We start from the raw sequence: 22,671 nt of genomic DNA on the forward strand, positions 1-22,671 counted from the left end.
TGTATAAAACACTAATGTATATATAGTGAGCTGAAGCCAATCTCATCTTGAATGCATGAGTGGCTTTTATATAGCACTAGCTAGATGCCCGTGCTTCGTTACAAAACTATATGCTCGGGCTTGATAAATTGACACTTACAGGCTGAAACTTAATGTAGAATTTGTAACTCCGTAGCATCAGAGTTTGTTAATATAATGCAACTGGCAGTTGGAACAGAGGGGGAGTGGGAGTAGAATGTCCCAGCCCGCAGAATCCATTGGTATTCATCTGGCTAGCATCCTGTCAGTATGTGAGAGAGTTGAGGGGTGTTTAGAAACTCAAACAGTATTTGCTGTGTGAGCAAGAAGGAAATAAGAAGGAGGCTGGGCGTGGCTTAGCTCAACTGCTTGCTGCTTGCTGCTGTGAAAGTAAAACTGAAAGTGAAACTCCTGTCCTCTGCTTGTGTTTTGCATTTGGAACAGATTTCTTTTGAGGTGGGGAGGGGGAGTAGAACTCCTTAGCATCAGAAGGCTATTTGGAAAGTGAAATATTTGCTGTGTGAGCAAAAAGAAGACAGGAAAGAGGCAGCTTAGCTCAAGGGTTCTGTATTAAAGCTGCTTCTTGTTGTGAAAGTAAAACTGAAAATGAAGCTCCTCTCCTCTGCTTGTGTTTTGCATTTGGAACAGATTTCTTTTCAGGTGGGGAGGGGGAGCAAAACTCCTTAGCATCAGAGCGTGTTAATAATAATATAGGTAATACTAATGCTCTGATGGTCATTTCAAAAAATCCTTTCTTAGTGAGCACCTAGAAGCCAGGAAGAACATACATGGCAAATTTCAAGTTTGTAGGCTTTACGGTTCTGGAGATTTCGAGATTACAGCGTGAATGGTTTTCGCTTTTATATAGAGAGGTTAATAACATTCATAGTGACATTCTTTTGTGTGCTTGGACCTCCTAGCCAAATAGGAAGTTGGTTAGGGTTCCAGTTTTCTTTCTTCCTTTCCCCTCCCCTCCCTTCCCTTTGCTACTGCATTCCCAAAGACTCCAAGTACATTAACAATTAATAATATAAAATTAAAACATAGAAAACCAGTAACATAATTTACTTATTTTTTACCTTATTTAAAATAACAATATTATTTTGCCTGAAGATTTCAGTTTTTTAATAGGATTAGACAGTTGGGATATTTATTTTAAATACTCCACTTTATTACTAATTGGTTCATTTTCCTCTGAAGAAATAATTTACTGCACTTACTTGTGAAAATGATTGTGGAAACTCCTTGGAAATTTTAGTTGTGTCTTACCCTGAAATTGTACATTGGGTTAATAAAAAGGAGTACTATTACAACAATGTGGTCAACCCATTATATAGACAGTGGTCTTGAACTGATAGCTGCATTGCCATGCTAATTTTAGGATATTTTAAGTTGTAATGTGTGGGTGACCTAGAGGGAATGAAGAGAACAGATGCTGCCTAGAAAACAATCAGACAAGAGTAGGAGGAGCCCCCAGTGGATTAATGATCAGAGAAAGAAACTTAGAAAGGACGCACCTAATCATTAAATGGTTAAAAGTGGGGCAGAAGTTTGTACTTTCATAGTCACATTTCCTATCTAGTTTATCCAGGAAAACTGACAATTATTTTACTAAAGAACTGAAACTTGTTAATAAATTAATGTTATAGATCCAGTAAAAGACTTTTAAGGGAAATATGGGGAGCTGAAGACAGCTCTGCAAAAGCAGAGACCAGGGAACAAGCAAGTAGACCAATTCCTTGGAACCTCTCCAGATAAGGAGATGACAGAAGATTGCCTACAAGTATTCTGGATGGCTGCTCCTCATGAGGAGACTGCAGACAGCAATTTTCAATGGGTTACACACTGGGAAATGATGAGATCTTACTCACAAGCACAGTAGAGACTTTTAAAGAACAAATGTTTACTAACCTCACATTGTAATTATTTTCAGAAATTGCTTGTTAAGTATTTTAAAACTATTAAAGCTGACAAGAATGACAAGTTTGAAAATTCTTCAATTTATCTTCAACTCTGAACAAATTAATTAAAAGCTTAAGAACGTAAAGAATTTGAAATAAACAACAAAAAGCTAAATAAGTTTTTGGTCTAAAAAGTCTCTCTCTCTCCCTCTCTCCCTCTCTCTCTCTCCCCCCCTCCCTCTCCCTCTCTCTCTCCCTTTTCTCTTTCCCCTTAGGTACAAGATAACCGAAGTAATTTTTAATGCAAGCTTTCTTTAATTAATTAACTGGAAAGAAACTACTACAAGTTGGGGTTTAACAAAAACTTTATAGTTCTTCTACATCACATCATTTCCCCCCAACACCTCATTCATTGTACAATTGATCTGGCTATGGTTCAAGTCCGCGTGAGATGGATGGTTAAGCAAGAGTTAGCATTAGCCAGTCTGTCTCCTCTCTAACTTACCACAAAGGGCAACTTTTCTGAGAACTGTGGTACAAGCTGGCAATTCTAAGAGGATGTCTATCTTTATATGGCTGATGTCCCAGTTTTGATGAGAAATGGACTTCAATTCTTATGTCAGAATCTAGTTTGAAATTTACCTTCCTTCCTTCCTTCCTTCCTTCCTTCCTTCCTTCCTTCCACCACCCACCCACCCACCCGATTATTTTGCACATAAACACCTTATCTTGTTATTGTTCCATTCTGTGTCAATATCTGTATTTTCTTGTTTATATATTACAGTACAAGATTTATTTCAACATTGTTTTCTAGTTTATGAATATTAAATAAATAAATGAAACATTAAGATTGTTTGAATATCCATGCGCTTTACTTGCAAATAAATAGAAAAACATTTAAATGAAATACTTTTAAAAGGAAAAAGTTTAAAAGAAATGCCAGATTTTTATTTTTACATTTTATTTATAGCATATTGCCATAACTGAAAACACATGTTGAGGTTTACACTCAATTGATTTACAAAGACCTCACATGGATTTTTTTTAAAAAACAGAAACTTACTTCATAAGTATAAGAAAATGTTTTATCTGCTGTTGGCATTATATTGTGCACTCTTTCACAATACCACATTTTTCCTCCCAGGCCCAGACTTTCCATTGGCTTTTTAATTGTCCCAGTTAAAGTAATTTGGTTTCTCTACGCTTTCTAGCTTTAGGAGGAAAGGTGGCCCTTGCAATAGTCTTAGTTATTAGTTGAGAATCTGATTTAGGACTATAGAAAAGTTAGTTTAGCATACAGTGGCATATTATTAAATAATGGTTAATAAGCTTTCTTTTAAAATATCTTTGCACTTTTAAATAGGCAGTAGCAGTGGTGGAATTTAAATTTTTTAACAACCGGTTCTGTGGGCGTGGCTTGGTGATCATTTGACTGGGTGGGCGTGGACAACTCAACATCACTCACGTTGAGGGGTGCCTTGCCCAGCCCCTCCCCTTCCAGCCTCTCCTTGTCACGCCCGGCCTCCACCTCAACATATCTATAGTTCTGTAAAAATGTTGTTCATCTTTTTTCAACTTTATAATCTGCATCTCCATACTGTGAATGTACTTTTATGTGCCATTGAAAGGAGGAAATGGCTCACGTGCTTTGTCCAAGAGTGTGATAGGCAGGTCACAAAACAAGCTTTTGAGGGGCTGCCACAAAGAAGGGGGCATCCGCCATCTGTCTCAGGCCATGCAAAGGACCCCCGGACAGCAGCACAGGCTGCCAAGAGCCCTGGGCAGTGGAGGGAAAGTGCCCAGCCTGGCCCTCAAGCTCCCAGGGCACTGGGAACCCACAGCTCAGGCCCGCTTCCCCGAGGAGGTGCCTGGCTGTGTTTACCTCCTCCTCAAGGCAGTTGCTGCTGTTTTTGGTCTCTTTGGGCACGTTGCTCATGATGTATGCAGGAGGGCCCACTCCCTCTCTATGCAAGGAGAACCGGTTTTGTAACCAAAGCATCCTCAGCAATAGGATGGGAGACCACCAGGAGAGGTCAGGAGGAGGGGACAAGGGGATGGCGAAAGGACAGCAAGGCTACTGGTGCCCAAGTGCTAAGGTAGGACTTCCCTCAGAATCTGACACCCTCTCATTATAATCTCCTTCCCTTCTTTTTTCCTTTTTTTCTTTTTGCTTCCCTCTTCATTTTCTTTTCTTCTTTCTTACCCTCTTTCCTTGTTTTCTCTTCCTTGCTGTCTTTCCTTCTTTTTCTTTGTCTTTCCTGTCTCTTCTTGGATGTTCAAAGGCAAAAGGGGAAACATTTCTCGATGCCTCCTTGCCTTGTGATCAAATGTCACTTTTGCTAGTAGTTTGTGGCCAAAGACTGAGAACAAACCAGGCTCAGTTTATCTCGTGCTTGCATTTAGTGGGAGAGTTCACAGACAACATCAAAACTGTCAAAATGTTGGCTATGATAGTTGATTAGAGCTCCTCAATTTTTTATGTATAACAGCTTTAGTGTTTAGAAACAGAGGTAAGTTAGTTGCTTTTCTATTAATACATAATCCTTAAAAGGACTCTCCTATAGGGAGCTGCCTTCTTCTTCTTGTGCCATATCCATCATCAGACGTCGGTGATCATGTTGGTGATCCTATTTTCATCAGCAGCCGCATGAAAAAGTGCTGCTGAGTTTTGTTCAAAGCAGTCCAGATATTCTTCTGCCTGGACCTCATTTGCCTTCAATCTTTCCTTGGAGAATTAAGTATGCTATATTTTTCTGGTTGTTGCATCACATGTCCAAAATATTCTAACTTTAATGGTTTTGATGATTTTCCTTGTTTTCCCAGGCAGCTTATCACCTCCTCATTTCTGATTTTATCAACCCAGCTTATATGTAACAACTGTCTGTAAATCCACATTTCAAATGCTTCTAGTCTCTTCAAGTGGCTTTCTGTTAGAGAGCAACTTCATACTTCATAGAGCAGGATAGAAAAGATGTAATATCTGACAAGGGAGATGGTAGGGAGCCTGCCATGGTCTAATTCAGACTGGAAATATGTTTATTTATTTATTTATTAAGAACATATTCGGTAATTTATATAATTGTAAGGATGAATTGAATGCATAAAATAGATACAAGTAGGCATGCTGGTGCTCTTATGCACGCTCCTTACAGACCTCTTAGGAATGGGGTGAGGTTAACAGTAGACAGTCTTAGGTTAAAATTTTGGGGATTTGGGGATGAAACCACAGAGACAGGTAGTGTATTCCAGGCATTGACCACTCTGTTGCTGAAATCATATTTTCTGCAATTGAGTTTGGAGCGGTTCATTTTAAGTTTGTATCTATTGTGTGCTCATATATTGTTGTGATTGAAGCTGAAGTAGTCATTGACAGGTAGGACATTGTAGCAGATAATTTTATGAGCTACACTTAGGTCATACCGAAAACGGCATAGTTCTAAGTTTTCTAGACCCAAAATTTCAAGTCTGGTAGCATAAGGTATTTTGTTGCGAGCAGAGGAGTGGAGGACTCTTCTTGTGAAATGTTTCTGGACATGTTTGATTGTATTAATGTCCGATATGCAGTGCAGGTTCCAGACAGATGAGCTGTATTTGAGAATTGGTCTAGCAAATGTTTTGTATGCTCTGGTTAGTAATGATTACCGGAGGAGGAGCTATGGAAGTTAGGATTACAACTCTTAATGCCTTTTTGGCAATGTTGTTACAGTGGGCTTTGGCACTTAGATCATTTGATATGAGGACTCCAAGGTCCTTGACAGAGTGAGGGTCGTCTACAAGGTTGTGTCCACACAGCTTGTATTTTGTGTTCCGATTCTTTTTGCCAATATGTAAGATAGAGCATTTGTTGATTGAGATTTGGAGTTGCCAATTGTTTGACCATTCTGACATAAAGTCAAGGTCTTTTTGAAGGGTAGCAGCATTGTTGGTGGTGTTAAATATTTTTACATCATCAGTGAAGAAAACGCAGTTGCTTATAATATGATCGCAAAAGTCGTTTATGTATAGTATGAAGAGTGTTGGTCCTAGGACACTGCCTTGGGGGACACCACTATTTACAGGTGCAAGATTTGATAGGGCGCTCCCTATTTTGAACACTTGTCGTCTGTTTGTCAGGAACACAGCTATACAGTTATGTAAGAGATGCCATAGGATTTTAGTTTTAGAAGTAGTTTCTCATGTACCACTGAATCAACAGCTTTACAGATGTCTATGTAAATTGCATCTATTCCTTTGCCCTGATCAAGATTTGTAATCCATATGTTTTGGCAATGTAGAAGTTGTAGATTACAGGATATTTTTTTTCTGAAACCAAATTGTTTATTAGAGAGGTTGTTTGTTTCTAGGTGGAGGGTAATTGATTGGTTAATGATTGATTCCATGACTTTGCAGGTGATGCAGCATAAAGAGATTGGCCTGTAATTTTCAACTAGACTGGGGTCTCCTTTTTTGAAGATAGGAATGACCCTAACTATATTTTCCCCACTCTGCTTTATCCTGTTTTCCCCAATGGAAATGGCTGTTTTCAACACACAAGGAGGGAATACTTTCCTATGAGCTCACAATTAAAAAATACCAATTTTAACGGATTGCCAACAAAGTTCTGTCTGTGACAAAACAGAACACAACATTGCTTTCTCCTTTGAACTGGGGCATCTCCAACCAAGTTGCCCCTTCTTTCTTTCTTCCTTCCTTCCTTCCTTCTTCTCCCTCCCCCTTTTCTTTGCTTTCTTTTTTTTAAGCTGCCAAAGGCTCCCAACAGAGACTTTCCATTTTGACCTCTCCCCCATCGCTGCTTGGTTTTTAGCTCACATCTCCCAGACTTCTGAATGTTTTTGTGTGCCCCTTGCAGCCCAGCACTGTGAAAGAGGAAAAGATCGGGAGAGGCTGGGCTGAGAAAAACAAGCATTTCAAAAAGAGGTTTCGTTAGCTTGCAGGCTGAAATGAGTGAGACACCTCCCTCTGCCCCTGCCCCGCGAATGCGCGCGCGCGCGCGCGCACACACACACACAAAAAGCAACTTCTTAGGCTGCAAAGTGCAAACTAACGAAAGCTCTTTTTTTTAAAAAAAATGCTTGTTTTTCTTAGCCCCAAGCCTTTCCCCACATTTTCCTCTCCATTATCACAGTGCCGGGCTGCAAAGGGAGAGACCTTAGGCACGCACGCACGCACACACACACACACACGCAGGAGTCGGAGAGGTGAGCTGAGAGTCATGCAGAGGTCTGTCAGGCACAGAGGCAAAGACAGGGGAAGGAGATCAAAATGGGAAGCCTCTGCCTATTAAAAAAAAAAAAACAACCTGCGGAACTTCCCTTTTTGTCCATGTTCTCCTCTGTTGCCTCCCTGCCTGATGCCGAGCACTGCTTCTGCCCGTCCCCCCTGCAATGCCAGAAGTCAGACGCACATTTCTGTGGTGTTAGGCTGCAAAGTGCAAACAAATGAAAGCTCTTTTTTTCCCCAAAGCTTGTTTTTCTCAGCACCCCAGCCTCTCCCAATGTTTTTCCTTCCATTGTCACAGCACCGGGCTGCAAAGGGGGGGGGGACTTTAGGCGTGTGTGTGCGCGCGCACACACACACACATGTGCACTGGTTGGAGAGATGAGCTGAGAGTCATGCAGAGGTCTGTCAGGCACAGAGGCAACGACAGGGGAAGGGGATCAAAATGGAAAGCCTCTGCTCATTTTTTTTTAAACAGCAACCTATAGAGCTTCCCTTTTTGTCCACCCTCACTTCCATTGCCTCCATGCCTGATGCCAAAAGGGCAGCTCTGCTTCCTCCCCCCCATGTCAGAAGCCGCTCGCCACCTCCCTTTGCCTCCACGTGCCTCCCAGAGCCCGTGCGATCTACCGCCCATGGCGGCTGGCAGGCAGAAGCCCCTGCCCTGAGTCCCATGCCCTCTCCTTTCCACCTCTTCCTTTCTCCATGCACAGGTAAGGACGTGGCTTTCCCACATGGGAGTGGGGCGGACCCAGGGAAAGGCCAGGGACAGGAGGTACCAGTGCCACCCGGAGCCAGCTTTAGATCTGCACTGCCATTTCGGCCCCACCCCCTGGGCATGCACAGAGCAGGCTTCAAGTACGGGAGGGCTGGCGTCGGGTGAAATCTAAAAATTGTCCCTACCGGTTCTGTGGGCGTGGTTAATTGGTGGGCATGGCTTGGTGGTCAGATGACTGGGTGGGGGTGGCCAATAACAATAAATAATAAAAATAATAAAGTATAAAAAACAATAAGAGGTACTAAAAACCAACTTTCACACTTTACACACACACAACACAACACAACACAACTGACTCACTCACAATGTAAAAGCAGCTGCACTTCACACAGCCACAAAAAGCTCAAAAACCAACTTTCACATTTTACACACACACAACTAACACACACACACACACACACACAATATGCCACATACAGCTTTCTGAGATTTTGTATGTTTGTGTAGTTAGAGTGAAACACTACAGAAACACACCAAATCTCAGAAAACTGCACAAATATTTTATTTTATTATTTTATTTTATTTTATTTTATTTTATTTTATTTTATTTTATTTTATTTTATTGTGGACTTCAATTCCCAGAGTTCCTCAGCCAGACAGCATTAATCACTCAGTGGTGAAATAGATTAGCTAAGTTTAGATTAGTTCTGTCTTGTGCTAAAAGCGAAAGTGGGGCTTTCGGGCTGTGAGCAGAGTCATGAGGTTGATCAGTAATCAGGTAAGTGGCTTAGACTCTTTTAAAAGGAGTTTTTCTACATGTTTTCTACAGAAAACATGTTTTTTAAGGTTCTGCTGATGAGGAACTCAGGTGAGATCCCCAGAGTAGCCTTTAATTTTAATTTTTAAGTTTAAAGGCTGCCGATCTCAGCTGAGGGGTGGGATTCTCAAACGCTTTTTTTTACTTTTAAAGGCCTGTTTCAGCTGAAGCAAAACCGGCTTTTAAAAGTAAAAAAAAAAACAAACCTCTGCAGATGGTGCAGCTCAGCAGAGGCAGGGAGGGTGGGGCCAGGGATTTTTGCTACTGGTCCTCCAAACTAGCAGCCGCCATCGCTACCGGATCACGCGATCCCGTCCGGTCCGGGAGCATTTCACCCCTGGCTGGCGTTCTATATGAAGGGCATCACTCAGCAAGCAGTCCCCAGGGACACCAGTCACCAGGCCCTGCATCAGGGATGAAATCTAAAAAAATTTTGCCACCAGTTCTGTGGGCATGGCTTGGTGGGCATGTGACTGGGTGGGTGGGGTCAACGTGACGTCACTCTTCTATCTCTCTCTTTCTCTCCCTTTTTCTTTCTTCTCTCTCTCCCTTTTTTCCTTCCTTTCTTCTCTCTCTCTCGTCAGCCCCGCTGCGCCAAGGCTGTCATTTTGGTGAGGATGGCAGCCGACAGAGCCAACCACCCCACATTCCAGCCGCCCGGGAAGCCTCACCCTGCCTCCACTTGCTAGCCCTGCATCTTTTCGCTCGCTGGTTGCTTCCTGCCCACTCTTAACGCCGCTGACACCAATGCCACTGCTGCTGGGAGATCAGCTGGACGCAGCCAAATGGGGCTTGCTGTCCTGCCACAAGTAATAGAAAGTGCCTAGGATCCAGGCTACGGTCAGACGAGAAAAGAGAACAAGAGAGCAATGGGGAAACGGTGACACCCGATTCTCAGGCAAACATGGCAGGGCTTCGGGGAAGGGATTAAGTTGCTAGCTCCTTCCCCAGAGCCATTGATATCTTGGTCTTCCTCACTCTCTTTTTGCTCCGTGGGACTAAGCCGGGAGACGAGCACCAACAAACAGCTGTGACTGCTTGAGCCAGCCAAAGAAGAGAGGGAGGGAGGGAGAATTGTGTGTCGCCGTTTCCCCATCACTCTCTTGCTTTCCCGCTCTCTTTTCTTATCTCCCCAAGAACTGAAGCTTTTTTCAGCTGACTCGGAGCTCCCAGGCAGCCTGGACATCCCGCAATGAGGCTAATGCCATTGCAATCCTGACCATAGTCTGGATCCTAGCCACTTTCTATTACTTATAGTAGGACAGCAAGCCTCATTCGGCTGCGTCCAGCCAGTCTCCCAGCAGCAGCGGCATCGGCATTGGCGGTGTTAAAAGTGGGCAGAGAAGCTCCATAAAGAAGAGGGGACCACCCCCGTTCTTGTAAGTGCAGCTTCACACACACACACCCCGGGCTCCCGGAGTCCGATGCCTGCCGATGGGTTGGCGATTCCTGTGGCTGCCTTACTGCAGAACCAGATGCTGAGCGGGCTTGGGGAGGTTGTGGGGGTGAGGGAAGGAAAGGAAGTGCATGGAGGTTTGGAACTGTCAGCCAAGTTTGTGGGGAGATTGGCTGGTGAGGAGGAAGAGATGGAGTGTCAAAGCGGTGGGGGTGAGTGGGGCAGCGTGGTTTTTGCCACGGGAATTGATGTATTTATTCCAGCATTTTTCTAGCAGCTTACTTCCTTCCCCGAAGCCCTGCCATGCTTGCCTGCCTTACACGTGGGCTTCAGCTTGCCTGCCTTCGCAAGCTGGCCACTGGGACACCAGGAAGGCAGCCTGGAAGGCAGGCAAGCATGGCAGGACTGCGTGCTGTGGATCGGATCAGGGGTGTGGCCAGCCAGCCATTGCTCCTGGTTCGGCGAACCAGCCCCAGTCTTCGCTACCTACTTGTCCGATTTGGTCCGATCCGGTAGCATTTCACCCCTGCCCTGCATGCTATTTGCCTCTTGTGTGCATGCCCAGGGGGCAGGCCCAAGGTGGCGCTGCAGATCTAAGGCTGGGCCTGGGCGAGGAACCAGAGAGCAGCTGGGCCATGAGTGTCACTCTAGGTGAGTGGTCAAAGCAAGATAAGGAGTGTCTGGGAGGGACCAGGTGGGGTGGGGGCGGGGCCAGCCATTAGTGTTATCAATATCACTGAATTAGGCAAAAAGTTAACAAAGTCCGAACCAGCTGGAGCCCACATCTGTGCGGGAGGCAGCTAAGGGAGGAAGACTCACCAGGCAGAGATCAGCTGGGCTGTGGGGGCCACAGTTGAGGCAAGTACGGGAACCAGAGAGCAACAGCAGCTATGCCACAGGCATGACTGTAGGCATCGGTCAAGGTGGGCCTGACGAGATAAGGAGAGAGGGACAGGGCGGGGCCAGCCAGCAATTTAACAACTGGTTTGGCCGAAGTGGTGCGAACCGGTTGTATCCCATCACTGAGTAGTAGGCATTTGAGTCGAGTTATGGAGCAGCTTTAGAAGCACCATTATCGATTTCTTCAGTTTTGTATATGCTTGGGTAGGATACAGTATCGCATTTTATGGTAGTCCATGGATTATTCACAAATGGTTGTAAAATGGGTGGCTATATAAATGTTATAAATAAATAAATAAATAAGCATTGCTGGTAGAGATATTTTATTTAGTAACATAATATCTTTCTGATATGGAAAGTTGTATGCTATGCAGTTTTGAGTTTTGTTTATCAGAACAACTGATATTGAAATGTTTCAGATGATATAATTGATCTCTCTGTCATACAAAAGACTGCCATGTATAATTCAAAACCTTTCGTAACCATAGTTTACTGAACATGCCATAGTTGGCATAGAAGTTAAAGAAAGACAAGTGGGTGACTTTGGGCCAGGCTCTCTCGGCCCAATTCATCTTACAAGGTTATTGTGAGGAAAATAGGAGGAGAAAGGACTATTAGATACATTCACTGTCTTGAATTATTTATAAAAATAATAAAAGTGGGATAAAAAAACTAAATACATAAATAAAGATAAATAAATAACAAGCCTCCATACATTATGAACATTCATCCTCCTTATCCCATTCTTGCAGATTTGGGTTGTTTCCTGGTATTCTGTCTTTATCATATTGTTTGTGGTTGGACCTTGTTTTTCAGAATCTCCTGAATTGTTACCCCCAGACACACACAAGATTTCTGTCCATGGAATTTTTCTTACTTTGTCCCTTAGCTTTTTGAAACCAGCTTATTTGAAAACTAGAACACTAATCCTGACTGCCTTCAGTTCTTTATGCCTGAAGTATGTTGAATTCCAGGATGTCACAGTCACGGTCTCCCAAAGTTCCTATAAGTTCCTCCAGTGAACAGACTTTCCTGTATTTTCATCCTCAATCTTTTGGACAATGAAGTGCCAGCTCTCCCATATGCTGCAGAGTTTGATTCACAGTTGATGTAGCTGAAAATTTCCCATTATCAAGAAAATCTGTTGAATGCAAATTAAAATAATTCACAGAAACAGTGAGTTTTTGAAGACTATTCTGACATAGCAAATGACTTATTTGCAGCCTGCAGCAATTCTCCTCAAAATGAATTCCTTTCTTCTTTGTTTCACGTAAACAACTACACCTGCATGAACTGCAAACAACTTTTAGCATATGGCTTGGAGACTGAGCATCTGTGATCAGATTTCTTTTGGTTGCTTTGTATCTCATGAATTAAGTGGATTAAAGGTTTGAGCACATATTTTTAAAAATAAATGCATTAAAAGAAATAAACATATACTGTATTTTTCAGCATATAAGACGCACTGGAGTATAAGACGCACCTTAATTTTTTTGGGGGGGGGGAAACAAGAAAAGAAGAATTTTGCTCTGCCTATCAGCATCAGGATCAGCCATGTCCAGACTTCCACTTGATTTTGATAAAGAGCAGCACAATTATCTGTTTAAAACAAATCCTATAGCTCTGGGGGGAGGGTTGGAGCACAGCCTAAGGAACAAACCTCTTCAGGATGGGGTGGGAATCTGCTCAGCAGCTTTGGTGAAGAAGATGGGCTGGTCTACTAATTTAGTCACTTTGTTAAAGAATGAAATAAGATTGGCTTGCTATGATCTGTTTTTAACAAACCTGTAGTGGCTTCACAATTCACAAGGCAGAGCAGAAAATGTCGTATTATTAAGCACCAAGTTGAGTTTTAGGCATATTGGGGGGGAAAGTAACATTTCCAGATCTTTAGAATAGAATAGAATAGAATAGAATTTTTTATTGGCCAAGTGTGATTGGACACACAAGGAATTTGTCTTGGTGCATATGCTCTCAGTGTACATAAAAGAAAATATATGTTCATCAAGGTACAACATTTACAACACAATTGATGATCAATATATCAATATAAATCATAAGGATTGCCAGCAACAAGTTATAGTCATACAGTCATAAGTGGAAAGAGATTGGCGATGGGAACTATGAAACGATTAATAGTAGTGCAGATTCAGTAAATAGTCTGACAGTGTTGAGGGAATTATTTGTTTAGCAGAGTGATGGCCTTCGGGAAAAAACTGTTCTTGTGTCTAGTTGTTCTGGTGTGCAGTGCTCTATAGCGTCGTTTTGAGGGTAGGAGTTGAAACAGTTTATGTCCAGGATGCGAGGGATCTGCAAATATTTATGATAAGATTCCCTTGATTATGTAAAGATCCATTATGATAAAATGTATTTTGGGAATTGTTAGGTTGACTGGATCTTGGATATAAAGATTAAAATAGTATTTCTCAACTTTAGTAACTTGAAGATGTGTGAACTTCAACTCCCAGAATTCCCCAGCCAATTCTGGGAGTTGAAATCCACACATCTTCAAACGGTCAGGGTTGAAAAACACTGGATTAGAGAGGCAGGATTACAGGGAGTTTCGAACTCTAAATTTTTCCATTTTTCTAATCTGGACATTGTGATGTGGACAGGGAAACTCAAACAAAGGTTTCATTCCAAGTTGCCTTACCTGTTTTGACATGGTGTGATTAAAGTTAGGACTATTCCCACCTGATATGTGAAAGCTGGTTGGGTGACTTTGGGTCAGTCCCTGTCTCTCTCAGCCCAACCCACCTCACAGGGTTGTCGTTCTGGGGAAAATAGGAGGAGGAAAGAGTCTTGGTATGTTCACCACCTTGAGTTGTTTACAACCCCCAGCCTTGGCCTTCTGAAATGTTGAATGTAGCCTTGCCCACCCACCAGCCCCCACCCTTTGAACATTTTCCGGCAGTTCCAAGCAGCAGGGATCTGGGCTGGGGCACAGACCTGAAGAGAAACAAACCTCTTCGGGACACTTTGGGGGGGGGATCTGCTTGGCAGCTTCGGTGAAGGCGGGCCCCATGGTTTGCAGCCGGTCACCCCTCTGGCTGCCCAGCGGGCAGCTCAGGCCAGGCAATGGTTGCGATGACTTCACTTCCCACCAACGTGAGGAGCCACTGCTGCTGCCATCTCTCAATGCCCTCTCAATGCCCAGGAGCCAAGCTGAGCGGGAGCCATGAAATGTCCCTCCTTTCCAGCCACCGCTGCCAATTGGCCTGATTCCCCAAGGGAAATTTCAGAGCCGTGTTTCAGGCGGCGGCCAGTTCCCCTGCAATGGGCAGTGAGGAACCGAGAACCCTTTTGGATTTGAGAAGGGGATCGCAGCGCTGCCACCTGAAAGTGCTCCTTGGGAAAGAGGTGAGTCTGCTGAGAAGGAAGATGAGGGTGCACGGCTCTGCAATGTTACAATGGAGCTCCTTCCTTTGGCTCATCTGGCCAAAGGGAAAATCTTTACTAAGCTGGACTTGAGAGAAGTTTATTACAGATTCCGTGTTAAGGAGGGAGATGAGTGGGGAACCGCTTTCAATTGCTCTTTGGGTTGCTTCCAGTTGAGGATGCTCCCATTTGGATTACAAGGGCACCTGCTATGTTCATGCAATTGATCAATGAGGTGCTGCATGAGCATTTGTACAAGGGGTTTACCTAAATGACTTTCTTATCTACACTTCCATATCACTTTATATCCATTTTCCTTAACTCTAACTGACATATTCTTTTTTTTTTTAATTCAAAACGTTTTACAAAAAAATTTTTTTTTCCCCCTTTCCCCCCCAACCCCCCTCCCTTCACTAATCCCTCCCCCCTCCCTTCACTAATCCCTCCCCCCTCCCCCCTGACTTCCCGGATGAAGCACAAGGTATAGTTAAAAATAAAACAAACATATGCTAAGAAGATTTTCCCCCAAAACTATTATACCAATTTTCCCTCTCTAGCTCTGACTTCCTCCTAACACAACCAAAATCCTTCTAGAAAAAAAAATAAAAAAATTAACAATTAAGAATAACAAAATATGTAAATCAATAAAACAAATTAATCCTAAAGTATTTAAAACCAACTAAAACATAAAAATCCAATCCAATTCAAAGAATATCTCCCTTATAGCTTCTATAACCATATAATTTCCCCCCCAGGTCTTTCTTACATAAACTCTTTCAAAAATATTCTATTCAAAATACAATACAACACATTATAAAATTTCAATACCAAGAATTACAGTAGCTATTCAAATTTAGTCCATCCTCGTCAAAATCCAGTATAAATCCAAATACCTAGTCTTTTATAATAGATATAAAACATATAATCAACCCATTTCTTCCAGATCTTCCTCACATATTGTCTTTCAGGGACAGTAATATTTTTGTCTGTTAATAATTCAAAGGATAATACTTTTGTCTCTTGCCATTTTTTTTGATGCATTAATCTCTGTCTTTCCTTCATTTCTCCTTTTGAAAAGTCAGTCACAATATTGCCTAACAGATCCTTATGTTCAAAAATCCACAAATTACTACCATATATTCCATCAATCCAAAGAGAGAATTCTTGAAAAGCATTAAGCCTGTAAATTTTTTCAGTTCGGGAAACAGTCTCCTGTAGCATAAATTCTGATATTTCATCCAAACTATTTAAAGGAAACTTCTTTACATCAACTTGTTTATAGATGATCATATCTTCATATTTATCCATTTTTATTTGTATCTCCTCCATTGCATTTAAGTCCTGTTTCAGTTCGTATTTTTGAATAATTAAATACATTCTTTCTGTGTAATCCTGTATAAAGTCACAAATCCATTCTTCTGAAAGAACCTTCATGGCAAAGTTCTTGCTGAAAATCCCCTTATGAAATATTAAACAACGTAACATAATCCAACAATCCAGAATCCAACACAATAAGATGAAGTCTCCATTCAGTTTCGATTTCGCAGCAAGGCTGGTCTATTTGCAGTTAGTCTAAAACACCATTTTAAAAGAAGGAAAAAATAATAATTTTTCTCTCTTTAAAAAAGGAGGAAGTCAGGAAATCAACAATACTTGCAAACCAATAATTGTTCACTCATGCTTCTTCCGCCTGCTTATAGAAATCCACAAAAAGAAATCAATTGTTAGCAGAACTTGGACACCTTCCTCTTTTCTTGCTGTTGCAGGAGACGCGCTGGATAATGGAGATAAGGAGGAATTCAAAGGGATTCAACCTTTCGGGACTTTGCATAAGAAAAACAAAGCCCCTAGGAGAATCTACCTCTCTCCCCCACCTGCTTTTTCCCCTGCTCTCTCAACCAGAGAGGGAAAATTAAGTCGGGAACAGCAGTTCGTAGCTATTTACACTGGCTTTTACAATATCCAGTGCGGAGTGCCATAAATTAGCACCCAGCGAGAAAGGTGGCGCCAAGCAGAAGTCTCTGACATATTCTTATATACTCTTCTATTCCAAATATTTTTCCAATCATCATTTATTTTTCCTAAATCTGATTCCCAAATTAATTTTGAACCTTTTGCCTGCTCTTCTAATTCAGTTAATATTCTCTATATTTTCCCAATTCTTCCTTTCCCTATATATTCTTCATTCACCTCACATTCTTTTATAATCATTTCAAATTTTGTTAACCGTCTTTTTCCTAGATTTTTTTCTTCCACTTTTATCCATTTCTCTAACTGTATTAAATCCAACCAACTGAATTTAATATGTGATAAAATGTTCTTTAGTTTTGCTATATTCTTTATCTTGTTCTTCCAGACTTCCCATTTATATATCTGATTTTCTTTTAGTTTACAAATCCATTCTTTCAATTCAATCTTAGGGAATTTCTCCAGTTCCACCACCGATGTTAAAGGAGAAATTCCTGGCATTAACCGGTATCTCCATCTATTCCATAGTTCTATCAATTTTTTAAAAAAGGGATTTTGAATCCTCCTAGCAATTTTTTAATATCCTTTTTAAACCAATATGTTTCTATAGGATCACCCATTTCCCTTAATTATTTCAACTCTATATCCCTCCATATTAAATCTCTAGTTAATACTATGATATCCGGGACCACCTTTAATTCATTAGCTACCCAATAATTTCTAACATTTGGGAGACCCAGCCCACCCTTTTTTAATGGTTCATATCATAATGCTTTACTTATTCTTGCTCTCTTACCTCCATTACAATACACCTCCAGCAACCTCTGTATTTGCTTTAATTCTTGATCCGAAAATTTGATAGGAATCATCCAAAACAAAAAATTAATTTTTGGTAAAACTTTCATTTTTATCATTGGAATTCTTCCAAGCCATGATAATTTTACTTTCCCATATTTATCTATTTTATCTTTTATATCTTTCTTTAACTTTTCATTATTTATTTTCTTTCACTCTTGAATATTTTTTGGGATGTCAATACCTAATTATTTAATACTATCTACTATTTTTAATTTATATTTTCCTTTCAATACATCCACTTCTTCTTTACTGTGGTTATATAACATCATTTCTGATTTTTCCAAGTTTATTTGTAACCCACTATATTTCCGAAATCCATTCAGGGGTAAACATATCCTCTCTATAATAACTACGGGCTTTTGAAATGTTAATAATGTATCATTTTAGTTTTCTTCTGTACACCAATTCCTTCAATCAATGAATCTTCCCTAATTGCATTTGCCAAAACCTCCGTCAATAGTGCAAATAAAACTGGGGATAAAGGGCAACCCTGTCTCGTCCTCCAGTTATTAAGGTTATTGTCTCTGTAACGCCATCATTTATAACTATTCTCGCTTTATTCTCTGAATGTAGTTGATTTATCACTTTTCTAAAAAAAATTCCAAAACCTAATTTCTCTATTAATATCTTCAATATTAGGCTATTCCACACAATTGAAGGCCTTAAATACCATACTTTTTCAAGTATAAGATGCGCTTCCCCTCCAAAAGAGGCTGAAAATTTGGGTGCGTCTTATACTCTGAATGTAAGCTAAGAAGGCTCTAAGAGTTGTTAACTTAATTTTACGTAGCTTCTTTTCAAAAAACACCACGCTACTGACCAGAGCATATAAAACATTTATTAGGCCAATTCTTGATTACTGCTCTCCTGTCTGGAACCCATACCATATATCTGACATCAACACAGTTGAGCGTGTCCAAAGGTATTTTACGAGAAGAATTCTCCACTCCTCCGAAACTAATAAAATACCTTATTCCACCAGACTTGATATCTTGGGTCTAGAAAACTTGGAACTTCGTCGCCTTCGACAAGATCTGGGTTTAGCATATAAAATCATCCATTGTAATGTCCTTCCTGTCAATGACTTTTTTAGTTTCAATAACAATATCACAAGAGCTACCAACAGATTTAAACTCAATGTCAACCGCTCCAGTTTAGATTGCAGAAAACACGATTTCTGTAACAGAATTGTATATGCTTGGAATGCATTACCTGACTCTGTGGTTTCTTCTCATAACCCCAAAGGCTTTACTCAAAAACTGTCCACGGTTGACCTCACCACTTTCCTAAGAGGACTCTAAGGGGCGTGCATAAGAGCACAAACGTGCCTACCGATCCTGTCCTACTGTTTCTTCCCCTATGTATATATATGTTTTTAGTACCTCGTTTCTCCTCATATATACGTTCATATATTATATACCCTTTATGCAACTCTTGTATATATATATTGTTATATTGTTATGACAAATAAATAAATAAATAAAAATAAATGTAGCTTTTCAAAGCTTTTTTTCAGCCCAAATGAAGTGCTAGTGAGTGAAGCAATCTTCCACGCTTTGCCCTCTGATGCTGAGCTGTGCTTTAGAAGCTTTTTTCAGCCCTAACAAGGTACTAGCGAGTGATGCGATCTTCATGCTTTGCCTGCTTTTCTCATTGTTGTTCCCTCTCAGCTATGCTTTAGAACAGTGGTTCCCAAAGTGGCCAGGGGCGATAAGAGGCAAGGAAGGTGGCAGAGAAGTGCTGGAGGTGGGCCCCTTGCAGCCTTACTGGCTCGCCCCATCCCTTGCCCCACCCTTCCCCACTACTATTTATTGGCCTCGCAGTACACAAACCATTTGTTAAATTGCTGGCTCGCCCATCCCTCACCCTGCCCTGCCTCACCACTATTTATTGGCCTCACTCGCAGTGTTGCACAACTTGTCTCAGTGACACACCGAGGCATAGCTGCAGCTATTCTTTGGCTCCTCAACCACCTGGCCCAGCCTGCTTTCCTACCTTTGCCGCGGCCTACAACGCAGTGGTCTTTCACTCTGCTCCCAAATGCCCACCTCGGATTGCACCTGACCGCTCCAGCAGCAGAGTGCTGCCCTTGGAAAAGCGAGGCTGGGAAAGGTGGTCAACCTGCGCCCACCTGGCTGCCGGCCACAGCCTACCCCCATCCGAGCACCTCGCTAGTGGCTGGCGGCCATGTGGCTAATGAGGTGCTTGGATGGGGTGGCCAGTGTCCGCGAGCCACTGGCTACTTTATCCAAGCGCCTTGCTAGCCACCCCATCCAAGCGCCTTGCTAGCCACGCAGCCGCCAGCCACTAGGAAGGTGCTTGGATGGGGGTAGGCTGCAGTTGGCCGCATGGCTACCCTATCCAAGCGCCTTGGCCTTCCGCTGACCTGGCAGGACTGTCCTGCAGCCACCTCCCACCTGATCTTTGGAGTCTTTGGGGGCTGAATGCACATATTTCTTCCACCTACTGTATTCCCACCCCACACTGAAGTGAACCAAATGAGCCACAGTCTTCCTCCCTGCTAAGTGGCCCTACTGAGCCTGCTTGCAAACTTTGCTGAGCGCTGCTCCAAACGTTCGGCTCATGTATTCCTCCCAGCCAGCGCCAGCACCACAACGGGGGAAGGTGCATACTCTGCCTGCTCTGCTCTTACTGGCCAGAGGTGGGGCTCCACACCACTGCCTCCCGACCAGAGAGTCACATTTGTTTGTTTGCTGGTCGCCTCTGAGGAGGGAGCTGCGCTCAGGCTGCCTGGACCCCCACCACAGGAGGGAGAGAGGGAGATCCCTGACAAGATCTAGGTTGGAGTTGCCTTATTTTGTGTGGATCTCTAACGCTTGGCTTTGCCTGCCAGCCTCCACTCCACCTCCACAGCCCAAGTAGTTGGATTCACACGACACGTGAAGCTGGGCAGGAGAGCACGGATGGATAGATGGAGGGAGGGAGAGAAGGAGGGAGGGAGAAATGGAGAGAGGGAGCTAGGGAGAGATGGATAGATAGATAGATGATAGATAGATGAGAAAGAGAGAGGCACATAGAGAGAGAGAGCAAGAAAGAGAGAAAGGGAAAGAGAGGGAGGGAAAGATGATATTACAACTTTTTTCTTGTTATTGTTATTAAACGTAATATTTTAAAAGCAGGAAAAAAATGAAGGGGCATAAAACTGCATTTATCACATTTTTCTTAGAACAATTAGCTAAACTCTACCTTGTTTATCATTATTTTAGGTAGTAAAATCTCATTATTCAGGTTAAATTGCCATGTTGGCACTTTGCGATAAAGAAGTGGGTTTGGGGTTGCAGTTTGTGCATTCGGTTTCTAAAAGGTTAGCCAACACTGATCTATATGATCCTGGGGTTGTTCTTTAAATTTTTTATAATATTCTATGCCTAGTCCATCTAACCCTGGTGTCTTACCTATTTTCAATTTATTAATAACTTCCAGTATCTCCTTTTCTCCTGTTTGTGATTCCATTGTTTCTTTATCATATTCTTGAATTTTACAATTTAAATTCTTTTCTATATATGCCTGACTTTCATTCCCATTTATGCCATTTCCCTTATATAGCTTTTCGAACTTCTGAAATATCAACAATTTTTCTCTCATCATGTTACATCTTTCCCCCTTATCAGTCTTTATTACTCCAATCAGGCTTTTTGCCTTTTTAATTTGTGTGACTCTAGCCGACATTATAGAATTTAATTACTATTTTCATAAAATTCCCTGTTTAAATATATTAGATTTCTTTGAACCTGTTCTGTCTCAATATTTTGCAACTCTTTTCTTTTAGCTAATAATTCTAACATAATCTTATTCTCTCTACTTTCTATATATTTACTCTCTAGTTCTTTAATTTCCTCCTCAAACCATTTTATATATTTCTCTTTGTTTTTTTATTATAAGAGTTTTTTTATCCCTAAACTTCTCACTACTACTTTCATTGCATCCCATATTACACCTATATTACTATCTCCCTCTTCATTTATAGTCCATATTTCTTTTAATTCCCTTTCCATTTTTTCTAAAATCTCTTTATTTTTAAAAATCCTCAAATCCATTCTCCACTTACTTGCCTGTTTATAATCACAATCTATTTCCATTTCCATAGTTACTATTTCATGATCAGATATTTTAATTATTTTTCTCCCTGCTTTCATTATTTTAGATAAAATTTCTCTCCCATCCACCTTCAAAAGCCTCTCAAGTCTTTTAATCAAACATCCAAGCTCAAAGCTCCTCTGAAAAGTGTCCAATTCCAAGTCAAATACAATCCAATCTTCAGGAGAAAAGCAAGGGAGACAACTCACATTTCATGATCTCTTAAATTTCATAATCTTTAGATGGGTGTTACATTTTTAAAATCCATTCTCTGTAATGGCCTGGAGGAGGCAGAAATTCAGCATCCATCATCTATTCCGGTTAGCTCTGCCCCCCACCCCCCAATTTTGTTTTTAACATTCCTTCCATTTTGGTGAGATTTTCATTTATTTAAACATTAAGAAATTGCTTGATTGTTTTGGGGTGGGGTGGGGGAGGGAGGGAGGCACTACCACTTCATCTGCTTTGCAAAATCATGTTACAGTTGTGCCATTCACTTATTTTAGCCTGAACTCTAGGCACATATACAATTTTTAAAAACTGGGGTTTTTTACTGTGCTCTTTCCTGTTTTGTTTTGTTTTTTGCCTACAAATCTATTGGCAGGGTCAGCAAACAAACACAAACAAAAAGGCAGATAAAAGTTAATGATTTTCTCAACTGGAAAAGTGACTTTAAGATTAAAACAACAGTATAAGACTACAAACAACATAGTTTGTTGAGTCATGATGTAGGTACATTCTGTATATTTGAATGTCTTATTTTTACATTTTTCAATACATCTTAAAACTTGTCATCAGTTAAGCATATTGAAATCAACTCAAGCAACAAGCCAACAAAGCAATGTTATAATAATAGCTCTTGTATTTATACTAAGTAGCATTAATAACATTAATAACACACATGCATGTACATATAAAACAGCACTAACTTTTCAGGTAAGCTAATGAGCATGCAGTTGTGATTATATATCTTTTGTATGGTCATATGAACTGTTGCTCTTTCATTTATATTTGACTCCTGCACCAACCCATTTAGTCTAGGCAATGCCAACATAGAGAGAAGTGATTTTTTTCTTAGGTTAAAAAAAGTCAATCCAATGGCAATATGTAAAGCAACCTAGTTGCGGTAGGTGGAGGAAGCATTAAAAATGCCAAATTTGTTTTCAAGAACAAAAATAATCTCTAACTAATCCAAATTGGATCCTGCAAAATTAATCTATTATTCAAAATGAAGCTCTTGACATGCGTCCTACATGCTGGTCTAACTTGAAATAAGCAGATCAGCAGTTGGAAGCTGGAAAGTTTTATATATTCCTATGGTGGGATTAGTTGATAATCTTGAACCTAAGTCTTTTATGCAGTAATTCTTAAAAACAAGTTTTTACACAATAGATTCACCACA

General features: G+C 41.2%; 1 protein-coding gene across 4 annotated transcripts in view; it reads left to right on the top strand.

Annotated features, from left to right (window-relative positions):
• SRPX (sushi repeat containing protein X-linked) overlaps positions 1 to 22,671 on the top strand; it is a 149,114-nt gene that overhangs the window by 5,571 nt on the left and 120,872 nt on the right. The gene's annotated exons all lie outside the window — the stretch shown is intronic.

This window comes from Ahaetulla prasina, chromosome 5 (assembly GCF_028640845.1).
Source record: "Ahaetulla prasina isolate Xishuangbanna chromosome 5, ASM2864084v1, whole genome shotgun sequence".
Lineage (NCBI taxonomy): Eukaryota > Metazoa > Chordata > Lepidosauria > Squamata > Colubridae > Ahaetulla > Ahaetulla prasina.